This window comes from Triticum dicoccoides, chromosome 2A (genome assembly GCF_002162155.2).
Source record: "Triticum dicoccoides isolate Atlit2015 ecotype Zavitan chromosome 2A, WEW_v2.0, whole genome shotgun sequence".
Lineage (NCBI taxonomy): Eukaryota > Viridiplantae > Streptophyta > Magnoliopsida > Poales > Poaceae > Triticum > Triticum dicoccoides.
In genome coordinates this window covers 208,485,819-208,500,670 of record NC_041382.1, presented here as the reverse complement: position 1 = coordinate 208,500,670, position 14,852 = coordinate 208,485,819, and positions in this window count along the sequence as shown.

Below are 14,852 nucleotides of genomic sequence, written 5' to 3'. Positions count from 1 at the left end.
CATGATGGTCTCTTCTCGGCGGAGTCAGGGAAGTGAACACGGTGTTGGAGTAATGCTTGACGTAGGTTGTTCTAGGATCACTTCTTGATCATAGATTCTCGACCGTGCTTGGCCTTCTCTTCTCGCTCTCTTTTGCGTATGTTAGCCACCATATATGCTAGTGCTTGCTGCAGCTCCACCTCACATACCTTTTTGTTGGGGAACGTAGTAATTTCAAAAAAATTCCTATGCACACGCAAGATCATGGTGATGCATAGCAACGAGAGGGGAGAGTGTTGTCTACGTACCCTCGTAGACCGAAGCGGAAGCGTTGACGCAACGTAGAGGAAGTAGTCGTACGTCTTCCCGGTCCAACCGATCCAAGCACCGTTACTCCGGCACCTCTGAGTTCTTGGCACACGTTCAGCTTGATGACGCTCCCCAGGCTCCGATCCAGCAAAGCTTCGGGGAGGAGTTCCGTCAGCACAACGGCGTGGTGACGATCTTGATGTTCAACCGTCGCAGGGCTTCGCCTAAGCACCGCTACAATATGACCGAGGTGGAATATGGTGGAGGGGGGCACCTCACACGGCTAAGGAACAATCACGAAGATCAACTTGTGTGTTCTAGGGTGCCCCTGTATATAAAGGAGCCAAGGGGAGGGGGCGGCCGGCCAAGGAGGGCGCGCCAAGGGGGAGTCCTACTCCCACCGGGAGTAGGACTCCCTTCTTTCCTAGTTGGAGAAGGAGAAGTGGGAAAGAGGAGGAAGAGGGAAAGGAAAGGGGGGGCGCCGCCCCCCTCTCCTTGTCCTTTTTGGACTAGGGAGGGGAGGGGCGCGCGGCCACCTCTTGCCTCCTTTCCTCTTCACCCTTAGGGCCCATGTAGGCCCAATAACCCCCGGGGGGTTCCGGTAACCCCTCGGTACTCCGGTAAAATCTCGATTTCACCCGGAACGATTCCAATATCCAAATATAGGCTTCCAATATATCGATCTTTATGTATCGACCATTTCGAGACTCCTCGTCATGTCCATGATCACATCTGGGACTCCGAACAACCTTCGGTACATCAAAATACATAAACTCATAATGAAACTGTCATCGTAACATTAAGCGTGCGGACCCTACGGTTCGAGAACAATGTAGACATGACCGAGACACGTCTCCGATCAATAACCAATAGCGGAACCTAGATGCTCATATTGGTTCCTACATATTCTACGAAGATCTTTATCGGTCAGACCGCATAACAACATACGTTGTTCCCTTTGTCATCGGTATGTTACTTGCCCGAGATTCGATCGTCGGTATCTCAATACCTAGTTCAATCTCGTTACCGACAAGTCTCTTTACTCGTTCCGTAATACATCATATCACAACTAACTCATTAGTTGCAATGCTTGCAAGGCTTATGTGATGTGCATTACCGAGAGGGCCCAGAGATACCTCTCCGACAATCGGAGTGACAAATTCTAATCTCGAAATACGCCAACCCAACATGTACCTTTGGAGACACTTGTAGAGCACCTTTATAATAACCCAGTTACGTTGTGACGTTTGGTAGCACACAAAGTGTTCCTCCGGCAAACGGGAGTTGCATAATCTCATAGTCATAGGAACATGTATAAGTCATGAAGAAAGCAATAGCAACATACTAAACGATCGGGTGCTAAGCTAATGGAATGGGTCGTGTCAATCACATCATTCTTCTAATGATGTGATCCCGCTAATCAAATAACAACTCTTTTGTTCATGGTTAGGAAACATAACCATCTTCGATTAACGAGCTAGTCAAGTAGATGCATACTAGTGACACTCTGTTTGTCTATGTATTCACACATGTATTATGTTTCCGGTTAATACAATTCTAGCATGAATAATAAACATTTATCATGATATAAGGAAATAAATAATAACTTTATTATTGCCTCTAGGGCATATTTCCTTCAGTCTCCCACTTGCACTAGAGTCAATAATCTAGTTCACATCGCCATGTGATTCAACACTAATAGTTCACATCACCATGTGATTAACACCCATAGTTCACATCGTCATGTGACCTATACCCAAAGGGTTTACTAGATTCAACAATCTAGTTCACATCATTTATGTGATTAACACCCAAAGAGTACTAAGGTGTGATCATGTTTTGCTTGTGAGATAATATTAGTCAACGGGTCTGTCACATACAGATCCGTAAGTATTTTGCGAATTCTATGTTTACAATGCTCTGCACGGAGCTACTCTAGCTAATTGCTCCCACTTTCAATATGTATCTAGATCGAGACTTAGAGTCATCCAGAATTGTGTCAAAACTTGCATCGACGTAACTTTTTATGACGAACCTTTTGTCACCTCCATAATTGAGAAATATTTCCTTATTCCACTAAGGATAATTTTGACCGCTGTCCAGTAATCTACTCTTAGATCACTATTGTACTCCCTTGCTTAACACAGTGTAGGGTATACAATAGATCTGGTACACAGCATGGCATACTTTATAGAACCTATGGCTGAGGCATAGGGAATGACTTTTATTCTCTTTCTATCTTCTGCAGTGGTCAGGCTTTGAGTCTTACTCAATTTCACACCTTGTAACACAGCCAAGAACTCTTTCTTTGACTGTTCCATTTTTGAACTACTTCAAAATATTGTCAAGGTATGTACTCATTGAAAAAACTTATCAAGCGTCTTGATCTATCTCTATAGATCTTGATGCTTAATATGCAAGCAGCTTCACCGAGGTCTTTCTTTGAAAAACTTCTTTCAAAACACTCCTTTATGCTTTGCAGAATAATTCTACATTATTTCCGATCAACAATATGTCATTCACATATACTTATCAGAAATGTTGTAGTGTTCCCACTCACTTTCTTGTAAATACATGCTTCACCGCAAGTCTGTATAAAACTATATGCTTTGATGATACTATCAAAGCATTTATTCCAACTCTGAGAGGCTTGCACCAGTCCATAAGTGGATCGCTGGAGCTTGCACACTTTGTTAGATCCTTTTGGATCGACAAAACCTTCTGGCTGCATCATATACAACTCTTCTTCCAGAAATCCATTCAGGAATGCAGTTTTGACATCCATTTGACGGATTTCATAAAATGCGGCAATTGCTAACATGATTCGGACAGACTTAAGCATAGATACGAGTGAGAAACTCTCATCGTAGTCAACACCTTGAACTTGTCGAAAACCTTTTTGCGACAATTCTAGCTTTGTAGATAGTAACACTACTATCAGCGTCTGTCTTCCTCTTGAAGATCCATTTAATCTCAATGGCTCGCCGATCATTGGGCAAGTCAATCAAAGTCCATACTTTGTTCTCATACATGGATCTCATCTCAGATTTCATGGCCTCAAGCCATTTCACGAAATCTGGGCTCACCATCGCTTCTTCATAGTTCATAGGTTCATCATGATCTAGTAGCATGACTTCCAGAATAGGATTACCGTACCACTCTGGTGCGGATCTTACTCTGTTTGATCTACGAGGTTCAGTAGCAACTTGATCTGAAGTTCTATGATCATCATCATTAACTTCCTCGCTAATTGGTTTAGGTGTCACAGAAACTGGTTTCTGTGATGTACTACTTTCCAATAAGGGAGCAGGTACAGTTACCTCATCAAGTTCTACTTTCCTCCCACTCACTTCTTTCTAGAGAAACTCCTTCTCTAGAAAGGATCCATTTTTAGCAATGAATGTCTTGCCTTCGGATCTATGATAGAAGGTGTACCCAACAGTCTCCTTTGGGTATCCTATGAAGACACATTTCTCTGATTTGGGTTTGAGCTTATCAGGTTGAAACATTTTCACATAAGCATTGCAACCTCAAACTTTAAGAAACGACAACTTTGGTTTCTTGCCAAACCACAGTTCAGATTGTGTCGTCTCAACGGACTTAGATGGTGACTTAGATGGTGCCCTTTTAAATGTGAATGCAGCTGTCTTTAATGCATAACCCCAAAACGATATTGGTATATCGGTAAGAGACGTCATAGATCGCACCATATCTAATAAAGTATGGTTATGATGTTCGGACACACCATTATGCTGTGGTGTTCCAGGTGGCGTGAGTAGTGAAACTATTTCACATTGTTTTTAACTGAAGGCCAAACTCGTAACTCAAATATTTTACTTCTGCGATCATATCGTAGAAACTTTCATTTTTGTTACGATGATTCTCCACTTCACTCTGAAATTCTTTGAACTTTTCAAATGTTTCAGACTTGTGTTTCATCAAGTAGATATACTCATATCTGCTCAAATCATCTGTGAGGATCAGAAAATAATGATACCTGCCACGAGCCTCAATATTCATTGGACCACATACATCAGTATGTATGATTTCCAGCAAATCTGTTGCTCGCTCCATTGTACTGGAGGACGGAGTCTTAGTCATCTTGCCCATGAGGCATGGTTCGCAAGCATCAACTGATTCATAATCAAGTGATTCCAAAAGCCCATCAGTATGGATTTTCTTCATGCGCTTTACACCAATATGACCTAAACGGGAGTGCCACAAATAAATTGCACCATCATTACTAACTTTGCATCTTTTGGTTTCAATATTATGAATATGTGTATCACTATGATCGAGATCCAACGAACCATTTTCATTGGGTGTGTAACCATATAAGGTTTTATTCATGTAAACAGAACAACAATTTATTCTCTTACTTAAATGAATAACCGTATTGCAATAAACATGATCAAATCATATTCATGCTCAACGCAAACACCAAATAATACTTATTTAGGTTCAACACTAATCCCAAAAGTATAGGGAGTGTGCGATGATGATCATATCAATCTTGGAACCACTCCCAACACACATCGTCACTTCACCCTTAACTAGTCTCTGTTTATTCTGCAACTCCCGTTTCGAGTTACTAATCTTAGCAACTGAACTAGTATCAAATACTGAGGGGTTGCTATAAACACTAGTAAAGTACACATCAATAACATGTATATCAAATATACTTATGTTCACTTTGCCATCCTTCTTATCCTCCAATCACTTGGGATAGTTCCGCTTCCAATGACTAGTCCCTTTGCAGTAGAAGCACTCAGTTTCAGGCTTAGGTCCAGAATTGGGTTTCTTCTCCTGAGCAGCAACTTGCTTGCTGTTCTTATTGAAGTTCCCCTTCTTCTTCCCTTTGCCCTTTTTCTTGAAACTAGTGATCTTGTCAACCATCAACACTTGATGTTTTTCTCGATTTCTACCTTCGTCAATTTCAGCATTATGAAGAGCTTGGGAATCGTTTCCATTATCCCTTGCATATCATAGTTCATCACGAAGTTCTACTAACTTGGTGATGGTGACTAGAGAATTCTGTCAATCACTATTTTATCTGGAAGATTAACTCCCACTTGATTCAAGCAATTGTAGTACCCAGACAATCTGAGCACATGCTCACTAGTTGAGCGATTCTCCTCCATCTTTTAGCTATAGAACTTGTTGGAGACTTCATATCTCTCAACTCGGGTATTTTCTTGAAATATTAACTTCAACTCCTGGAACATCTCATATGGTCCATGACGTTCAAAACGTCTTTGAAGTCCCGATTCTAAGCCGTTAAGCATGGTGCACTAAACTATCAAGTAGTCATCATATTGAGCTAGCCAAACGTTCATAACGTCTACATCTGCTCCTGCAATAGGTCTGTCACCTAGCGGTGCATCAAGGACATAATTCTTCTGTGCAGCAATGAGGATAAACCTCAGATCACGGATCCAATCCGCATCATTGCTACTAACATCTTTCAACACAATTTTCTCTAGGAACATATCAAAATAAACATATGAAAGCAACAACGCGAGCTATTAATCTACAACATAGATATGCTAATACTACCAGGACTAAGTTCATGATAAATTAAAGTTCAACTAATCATATTACTTAAGAACTCCCACTTAGATAGACATCCCTCTAATCATCTAAGTGATCATGTGATCCAAATCAACTAAACCATGTCCGATCATCACGTGAGATGGAGTAGTTTTCAATGGTGAACATCACTATGTTGATCATATCTACTATATGATTCACGTTCGACCTTTCGGTCTCCGTGTCCCGAGGCCATATCTGTATATGCTAGGCTCGTCAAGTTTAACCTGAGTATTCTGCGTGTGCAAAACTGGCTTGCACCCGTTGTAGATGGACGTAGAGCTTATCACACCCGATCATCACGTGGTGTCTGGGCACGACGAACTTTGGCAACGGTGCATACTCAGGGAGAACACTTTTTATCTTGAAATTTAGTGAGAGATCATCTTATAATGATACCGTCAATCAAAGCAAGATAAGATGCATAAAAGATAAACATCACATGCAATCAATATAAGTGATATGATATGGCCATCATCATCTTGTGCTTGTGATCTCCATCTCCGAAGCACCGTCATGATCACCATCATCACCGGCGCGACACCTTGATCTCCATCGTAGCATCATTGTCGTCTCGCCAATCTTATGCTTCTACGACTATCGCTACCGCTTAGTGATAAAGTAAAGCATTACAGGGCGATTGCATTGCATACAATAAAGCGACAACCATATGGCTCCTGCCAGTTGCCGATAACTTGGTTACAAAACATGATCATCTCATACAATAAAATTTAGCATCATGCCTTGACCATATCACATCACAACATGCCCTGCAAAAACAAGTTAGACGTCCTCTACTTTGTTTGTTGCAAGTTTTACGTGGCTGCTACGGGCTTAAGCAAGAACCAATCTTACCTACGCATCAAAACCACAACGATAGTTTGTCAAATTGGTGCTGTTTTAACCTTTGCAAGGACCGGGCATAGCCACACTCGGTTCAACTAAAGTTGGAGAAACTGACACCCGCCAGCCACCTGTGTGCAAAGCACGTCGGTAGAACCAGTCTCGCGTAAGCATACGCGTAATGTCGGCCCGGGCCGCTTCATCCAACAATACCGCTGAACCAAAGTATGACATGCTGGTAAGCAGTATGACTTATATCGCCCACAACTCACTTGTGTTCTACTTGTGCACAACATCAACGCATAAAACCTAGGCTCGGATGCCACTATTGGGGAACGTAGTAATTTCAAAAAAATTCCTACGCACATGCAAGATTATGGTGATGCATAGCAACGAGAGGGGAGAGTGTTATCTACGTACCCTCGTAGACCGAAGCGGAAGCGTTGATGCAACATAGAGGAAGTAGTCGTACGTCTTCCCGGTCCAACCGATCCAAGCACCGTTACTCCGGCACCTCCGAGTTCTTGGCACACGTTCAGCTCGATGATGCTCCCCGGGCTCTAATCCAGCAAAGCTTCGGGGAGGAGTTCCGTCAGCATGAAGGCGTGGTGACGATCTTGATGTTCAACCATCGCAGGGCTTCTCCTAAGCACCGCTACAATATGACCGAGGTGGAATATGGTGGAGGGGGGCACCGCACACGGCTAAGGAACGATCATGAAGATCAACTTGTGTGTTCTAGGGTGTCCCCCTGCCCCCATATATAAAGGAGCCAAGGGGAGGGGGCGGCCGGCCAAGGAGGGCGCGCCAAGGGGGAGTCCTACTCCCACCGGGAGTAGGACTCCCTTCTTTCCTAGTTGGAGAAGGAGAAGTGGGAAAGAGGAGGAAGAGGGAAAGGAAAGGGGGGCGCCGCCCCCCTCTCCTTGTCCTTTTCGGACTAGGGAGGGGAGGGGCGCGCGGCCACCTCTTGCCTCCTTTCCTCTTCTCCCTTAGGGCCCATGTAGGCCCAATAACCCCCGGGGGGGGGGGGGGTTCCGGTAACCCCCGGTACTCTGGTAAAATCCTGATTTCACCCGAAACGATTCCGATATCCAAATATAGGCTTCCAATATATCGATCTTTATGTCTCGACCATTTCAAGACTCCTCGTCATGTCCATGATCACATCCGGGACTCCGAACAACCTTCGGTACATCAAAATACATAAACTCATAATGAAACTGTCATCATAACGTTAAGCGTGAGGACCCTACGGTTCGAGAACAATGTAGACATGACTGAGACACGTCTCCGGTCAATAACCAATAGCGGAACCTGTATGTTCATATTGGTTCCTACATATTCTACGAAGATCTTTATCGGTCAGACCGCATAACAACATACATTGTTCCCTTTGTCATTTGTATGTTACTTGCCCGAGATTCAATCATCGGTATCTCAATACCTAGTTCAATCTCGTTACCGACAAGTCTCTTTTCTCGTTCCGTAATACATCATCTCACAACTAACTCATTAGTTGCAATGCTTGCAAGGCTTATGTGATGTGCATTACCGAGAGGGCCCAGAGATACCTCTCCGACAATCGGAGTGACAAATCCTAATCTCGAAATACGCCAACCCAACATGTACCTTTGGAGACACCTGTAGAGCACCTTTATAATCACCTAGTTACATTGTGACGTTTGGTAGCACACAAAGTGTTCCTCCGGCAAACGGGAGTTGCATAATCTCATAGTCATAGGAACATGTATAAGTCATGAAGAAAGCAATAGCAACATACTAAACGATCGGGTGCTAAGCTAATGGAATGGGTCATGTCAATCACATCATTCTTCTAATGATGTGATCCCGTTAATCAAATAACAACTCTTTTGTTCATGGTTAGGAAACATAACCATCTTCGATTAACGAGCTAGTCAAGTAGAGGCATACTAGTGACACTCTGTTTGTCTATGTATTCACACATGTATTATGTTTCCGGTTAATACAATTCTAGCATGAATAATAAACATTTATCATGATATAAGGAAATAAATAATAACTTTATTATTGCCTCTAGGGCATATTTCCTTCACTTTTCCCTACCTATAAGCTTAAATAGTCTTGATCGCGAGGGTGTGAGATTGTTGAGTCCCCGTGACTCACAGATACTTCCAAAACCAGTTTGCAGGTGCCGATGATATCGTGCAGGTGACGCAACTGATCTCAAGGAGGAGCTCGATGAAGATCGCGTTCATTATGTTGTTCCGTTTGTCAGTTGATCAGTAGTGGAGCCCAGTTGGGACGATCGGGGATCTGTGTAGCATTTGGGGTAGTCTTCTTTTATTTTGGTTCCGTATTCGGACCTTGAGTGTAGCTGGATAAATGTAATGCTTTATTCATGTATTTGTGTGAAGTGGCGATTGTAAGCCAACTATGTATCTTTTTCCCTTATGTATTACATGGGTTGTGTGAAGATTACCTCACTTGCGACATTGCTTTCAATGCGGTTATGCCTCTAAGTCGTGCTTCGACACGTGGGAGATATAGCCGCATCGAGGGCGTTACAAGCCCATCATTGGAATATACAAGCCAAGTTCTATAATGAAAAATTCCCACTAGTATATGAAAGTGATAACATAGGAGACGCTCTATCATGAAGATCATGGTGCTACTTTGAAGCACAAGTGTGGAAAAAAGGATAGTAACATTGTCCCTTCTCTCTTTTTCTCTCATTTTTTGGGCCTTTTTTGCCTCTTTTCTTTTTTTCGTCCGGAGTCTCATCCCTACTTGTGGGTGAATCATAGTCTCCATCATCCTTTCCTCACTTGGAACAATGCTCTAATAATGATGATCATCACACTTTATTTACTTACAACTCAAGAATTACAACTCAATACTTAGAACAAAATATGACTCTACGTGAATGCCTCTGGCGGTGTACCGGGATGTGCAATGATGCATGAGTGACATGTATGAAAATTATGAACGGTGGCTTTGCCACAAATACGATGTCAACTACATGATCATGCAAGCAATATGAAAATGATGAAGCGTGTCATAATAACGGAACGATGGAAAGTTGCATGGCAATATATCTCGGAATGGCTATGGAAATGCCATAATAGGTAGGTATGGTGGCTGTTTTGAGGAAGGTATATGGTGGGTTTATGGTACCGGCGAAAGTTGCGCGATACTAGAGAGGCTAGCAATGGTGGAAGGGTGGGAGTACGTATAATCCATGGACTCAACATTAGTCATAAAGAACTCACATACTTATTGCAAAAATATACAAGTTATCAAAGCAGAGTATTACACACATGCTCCTAGGGAGATAGATTGGTAGGAAAATACCATCGCTCGTCCCCGACCGCCACTCATAAGGAAGACAATCAATAAATAAACCATGCTCCGACTTCATCACATAACGGTTCACCATACATGCATGCTACGGGAATCACAAACTTTAACACAAGTATTTCTCAAATTCACAATTACTCAACTAGCATGACTCTAATATCACCATCTCCATATCTCAAAACAATTATCAAGTATCAAACTTCTCATAGTATTCAATGCACTTGTATGAAAGTTTTTATATTATTGCCATATTGTTCTAAAGGACTCTCAAAATAATATAAGTGAAGCATGAGAGATCAATTATTTCTATAAAATAATACCACCATCGTGCTCTAAAAGATATAAGTGAAGCACTAGAGCAAAAACTATATAGCTCAAAAGATATAAGTGAAGCACATAGAGTATTCTAATAAATTTAAAATCATGTGAGTCTCTCTCAAAAGGTGTGTACAGCAAGGATGATTGTGGTAAACTAAAAAGCAAATAATCAAATCATACAAGACGCTCCAAGCAAAACACATATCATGTGGTGAATAAAAATATAGCTCCAAGTAAAGTTACCGATAGACGAAGACGAAAGAGGGGATGCCTTCTGGGGCATCCCCAAGCTTAGGCTTTTTGGTGTCCTTGAATTTTACCTTGGGGTTCCATGGGCATCCCCAATCTTAGGCTCTTGCCACTCCTTGTTCCATAATCCATCAAATCTTTACCCAAAACTTGAAAACTTCACAACACAAAACTCAAAATAGAAAATCTTGTGAGCTCCGTTAACGAAAGAAAACAAAACACCACTTCAAGGTACTGTAGTGAAATCATTCTTGATTTATATTGGTGTTAAACCTACTTTATTCCAACTTCTCTATGGTTTATAAACTCTTTTACTAGCCATAGATTCATCAAAATAAGCAAACAACACACGAAAAACAGAATCTGTCAAAAACAGAACAGTCTGTAGTAATCTGTAGCTAACGCAAACTATGGAACCCCAAAAATTCTAAAATAAATTTATTGACGTGAGTAATTTATCTATTAATCATATGAAAAAGAATTAACTAAATAGAACTTTCGAAATAAAAATGGCAGCAATTCTCGTGAGTGCTAACGTTTCTGTTTTTTTACAGCAAGATCAAGAAGACTTTCCCCAAGTCTTCCCAACGGTTCTACTTGGCACAGACACTAATTAAACACAAAAAACACAACCAAAACAGAGGATAGATAAATTATTTATTACTAAACAGGAGAAAAAATCATGGAATAAAAATAAAATTGGGTTGCCTCCCAACAAGCGCTATCGTTTAACGCCCCTAGCTAGGCATAAAAGCGAAAATAGATCTATGTATTGCCATAATAGTATGATAGATCACAAAAACTCATTTCATATTCTCTACGTTCAGCAGAAAGTTTTATTTGAGGCAAGCAAAAGTAATCAAAAGGGCTAAATTTAATAGGACATAAGTCCCCAAGATCAATTTTGGGAGGTATAGGTTCCTCCTTTGGCCCTTCATATTGCACAACCAATTCATCATTATAAGCATTCTTTTGACAAAACTTCGTGAGCCTATACTTGAGAGAATATCCTAGCTCATTATTTAGAATAGCAAAATCATCATTAAGTTCGAAAATTCTATCAACTAGAACATTGGTAGGGACCTTTTTTCTAAGGTTCTCATTAAAAGCAACATAGTCTAAAGATTGAAAATGCATTATTTCCTCTTGATCAAAGAGGACTGCCTCTATGGGAGGACGGCCAGCGTCCACCATATAGTGCGCAAAGATTTCTTTGACCTATTTTATTATAAATCTGAACTCATGAGCCAAAAAGATAGTAGCGGCATGCTTAACATAAGAATGCTCAATATTAGAAAATTCTAGGAAAATCCTCTATATGCAAGGATGCATGTGCATAAATTGCCTTACAAGTTCAACTACCAGCATGGCGATAGCATCCGCAAGACTACTAGTTCTATGAAGAATAGAACTACCCATAGAAGGCAAAGCACCGGCACAAGTAAAGAAATCTTGGATAACTCCCTTCCCAATAATATTACCGCTACCAATCTGAAACTTTTTAGTGTGTAAAATAGTAGGATTTTCAAGAGGGTCATCAAAAGCATCAAAATTTTCCATATTATTATCCTTATCAACGATAACCTCCCTAGTTTTAGACATGATGGCAACAAATTGCAAAAAGAACAAGCACGCAGAAGGCAGGAGGGAAAAGGAGGCGAATGGAAGGAGAGGGCGAATAAAACGGAAAGGGTGAAGTGGGGGAGAGGAAAACGAGAGGCAAATGGCAAGTAATGTAATGCGAGGGATAAGAGTTTGTGATAGGTACTTGGTATGTCTTGACTTGGTTAGATCTCCCTGGCAACGACGCCAGAAATCCTTCTTGTTACCTCTTGAGCACTACGTTGGTTTTCCCTCGAAGAGGAAAGGGTGATGCAGCAAAGTAGCGTAAGTATTTCCCTCAGTTTTTGAGAACCAAGGTATCAATCCAGTAGGAGATCACGCTCAAGTCCCATGCACTTACACAAACAAATAAGAACCTCGTAACCAACGTGATGAAGGGGTTGTCAAGCCCTTCACGGTCACTTACGAGAGTGAGATCTGATAGATATGATAAGATAATATTTCTGGTATTTTTATGATAAAGATGCAAAGTAAAATAAATGGCAAAGGAAATAACTAAGTGTTGGAAGATTAATATGATGGAAGATAGACCATGGGGGCATAGGTTTTACTAGTGGCTTCTCTCAAGAGCATAAGTATTACGGTGGGTAAATGAATTACTGTTGAGCAATTAATAGAATTGAGCATAGTTATGAGAATATCTAGGTATGATCATGTATATAGGCATCACGTCCAAGACAAGTAGACCGAAACGATTCTGCATCTACTACTATTACTCCACACATCGACCGCTATCCAGCATGCATCTAGAGTATTAAGTTCATAAGAACAGAGTAATGCTTTAAGGAAGATGACATGATGTAGAGGGATAAAGTCATGCAATATGATATAAACCCCATCTTTTAATCCTCGATGGCAACAATACAATACGTGGCTTTCTGCCCCTGCTGTCACTGGGAAAGGACACCGCAAGATTGAACCCAAAGCTAAGCACTTTTCCCATTGCAAGAAAGATCAATCTAGTAGGCCAAACCAAACTGATAATTCGAAGAGACTTGCAAAGATAAACCAATCATACATAAAAGAATTCAGAGAAGAATCAAATGTTGTTCATAGATAATCTGGATCATAAACCCACAATTCATCGGATCTCGACAAACACACCACAAAAGAAGATTACATCGAATAGATCTCCAAGAAGATCGAGGAGAACTTTGTATTGAGATCCAAAGAGAGAGAAGAAGCAATCTAGGTAATAACTATGGACCCGAAGGTCTGAAGTAAACTACTCACACATCACTGGAGAGGCCATGGAGTTGATGTAGAGGCCCTCCGTGATCAATGCCCCCTCCGATGGAGCTCCGGAAAAGGCCCCAAGATGGGATCTCTCGGGTACAGAAGGTTGCGACGGTGGAATTAGGTTTTTGTGGTGCTCCTGGATTTTTGGGGGTACGTGGACATATATAGGAGGAAGAAGTACGTCGGTGGAGCAACGGAGGGCCCACGAGGGTGGAGGGCGCGCCCCCTGCCTCATGCCTTCCTCCCTTGTTTTTTGACACCCACTCCAAGTCTCCTGGATCATGTTTGTTGAGAAAATTACGTTCCCGAAGGTTTCATTCCGTTTGGACTCCGTTTGATATTCCTTTTCTTCGAAACCCTAAAATAGGCACAAAAAACAGCAATTTGGGCTGGGCCTCCGATTAGTAGGTTAGTCCCAAAAATGATATAAAAGTGTAAAATAAAGCCCATTAACATCCAAAATAGATAATATAATAGCCTGGAGCAATCAAAAATTATAGATACGTTGGAGACGTATCAATCTCTCATGAGCAAAACATGATCAGCACTAAGACTCCATGGGTGTTAGAATCATTACTATGTAATCTAGATTATTGACTCTAGTGCAAGTGGGAGAATGAAGGAAATATGCCCTAGAGGCAATAATAAAGTTGTTATTTATATTTACTTGTATCACGATAAATGTTTATTATTCATGCTAGAATTGCATTGACCGGAAACTTAGTACATGTGTGAATACATAGACAAACAAAGTGTCCCTAGTATGCCTCTACTTGACTAGCTCGCTAATCAAAGATGGTTAAGTTTCCTGACCATAGACATGTGTTGTCATTTGATGAACGGGATCACATCATTAGAGAATGATGTGATGACAAGACCCATCTGTTAGCTTAGCATTATGATTGTTTAGTTTTATTGCTATTGCTTTCTTCATGACTTATACATATTCCTCTGACTATGAGATTATGAAACTCCCGAATAACGGAGGAACACCTTGTGTGTTATCAAACATCACAACGTAACTGGGTGATTATAAAGATGCTCTGCAGGTGTCTCCGAAGGTGCTTGTTGAGTTGGCATAGATCGAAATTAGGATTTATCACTCCGTGTATCGGAGAGGTATCTTTGGGCCCTCTCGATAATGCACATCACTATAAGCCTTGCAAGCAGTGTGACTAATGAGTTAGTTGCGGGATAATGCATTACGGAACGAGTAATGAGACTTGCCGGTAACAAGATTGAACTAGGTATGATGATACTGACGATCGAATCTCGGGCAAGTAACATGCCGATGAGAAAGGGAATAACGTATGTTGTTATGCGGTTTGACCGATAAAGATCTTCATAGAATATGTAGGAGCCAA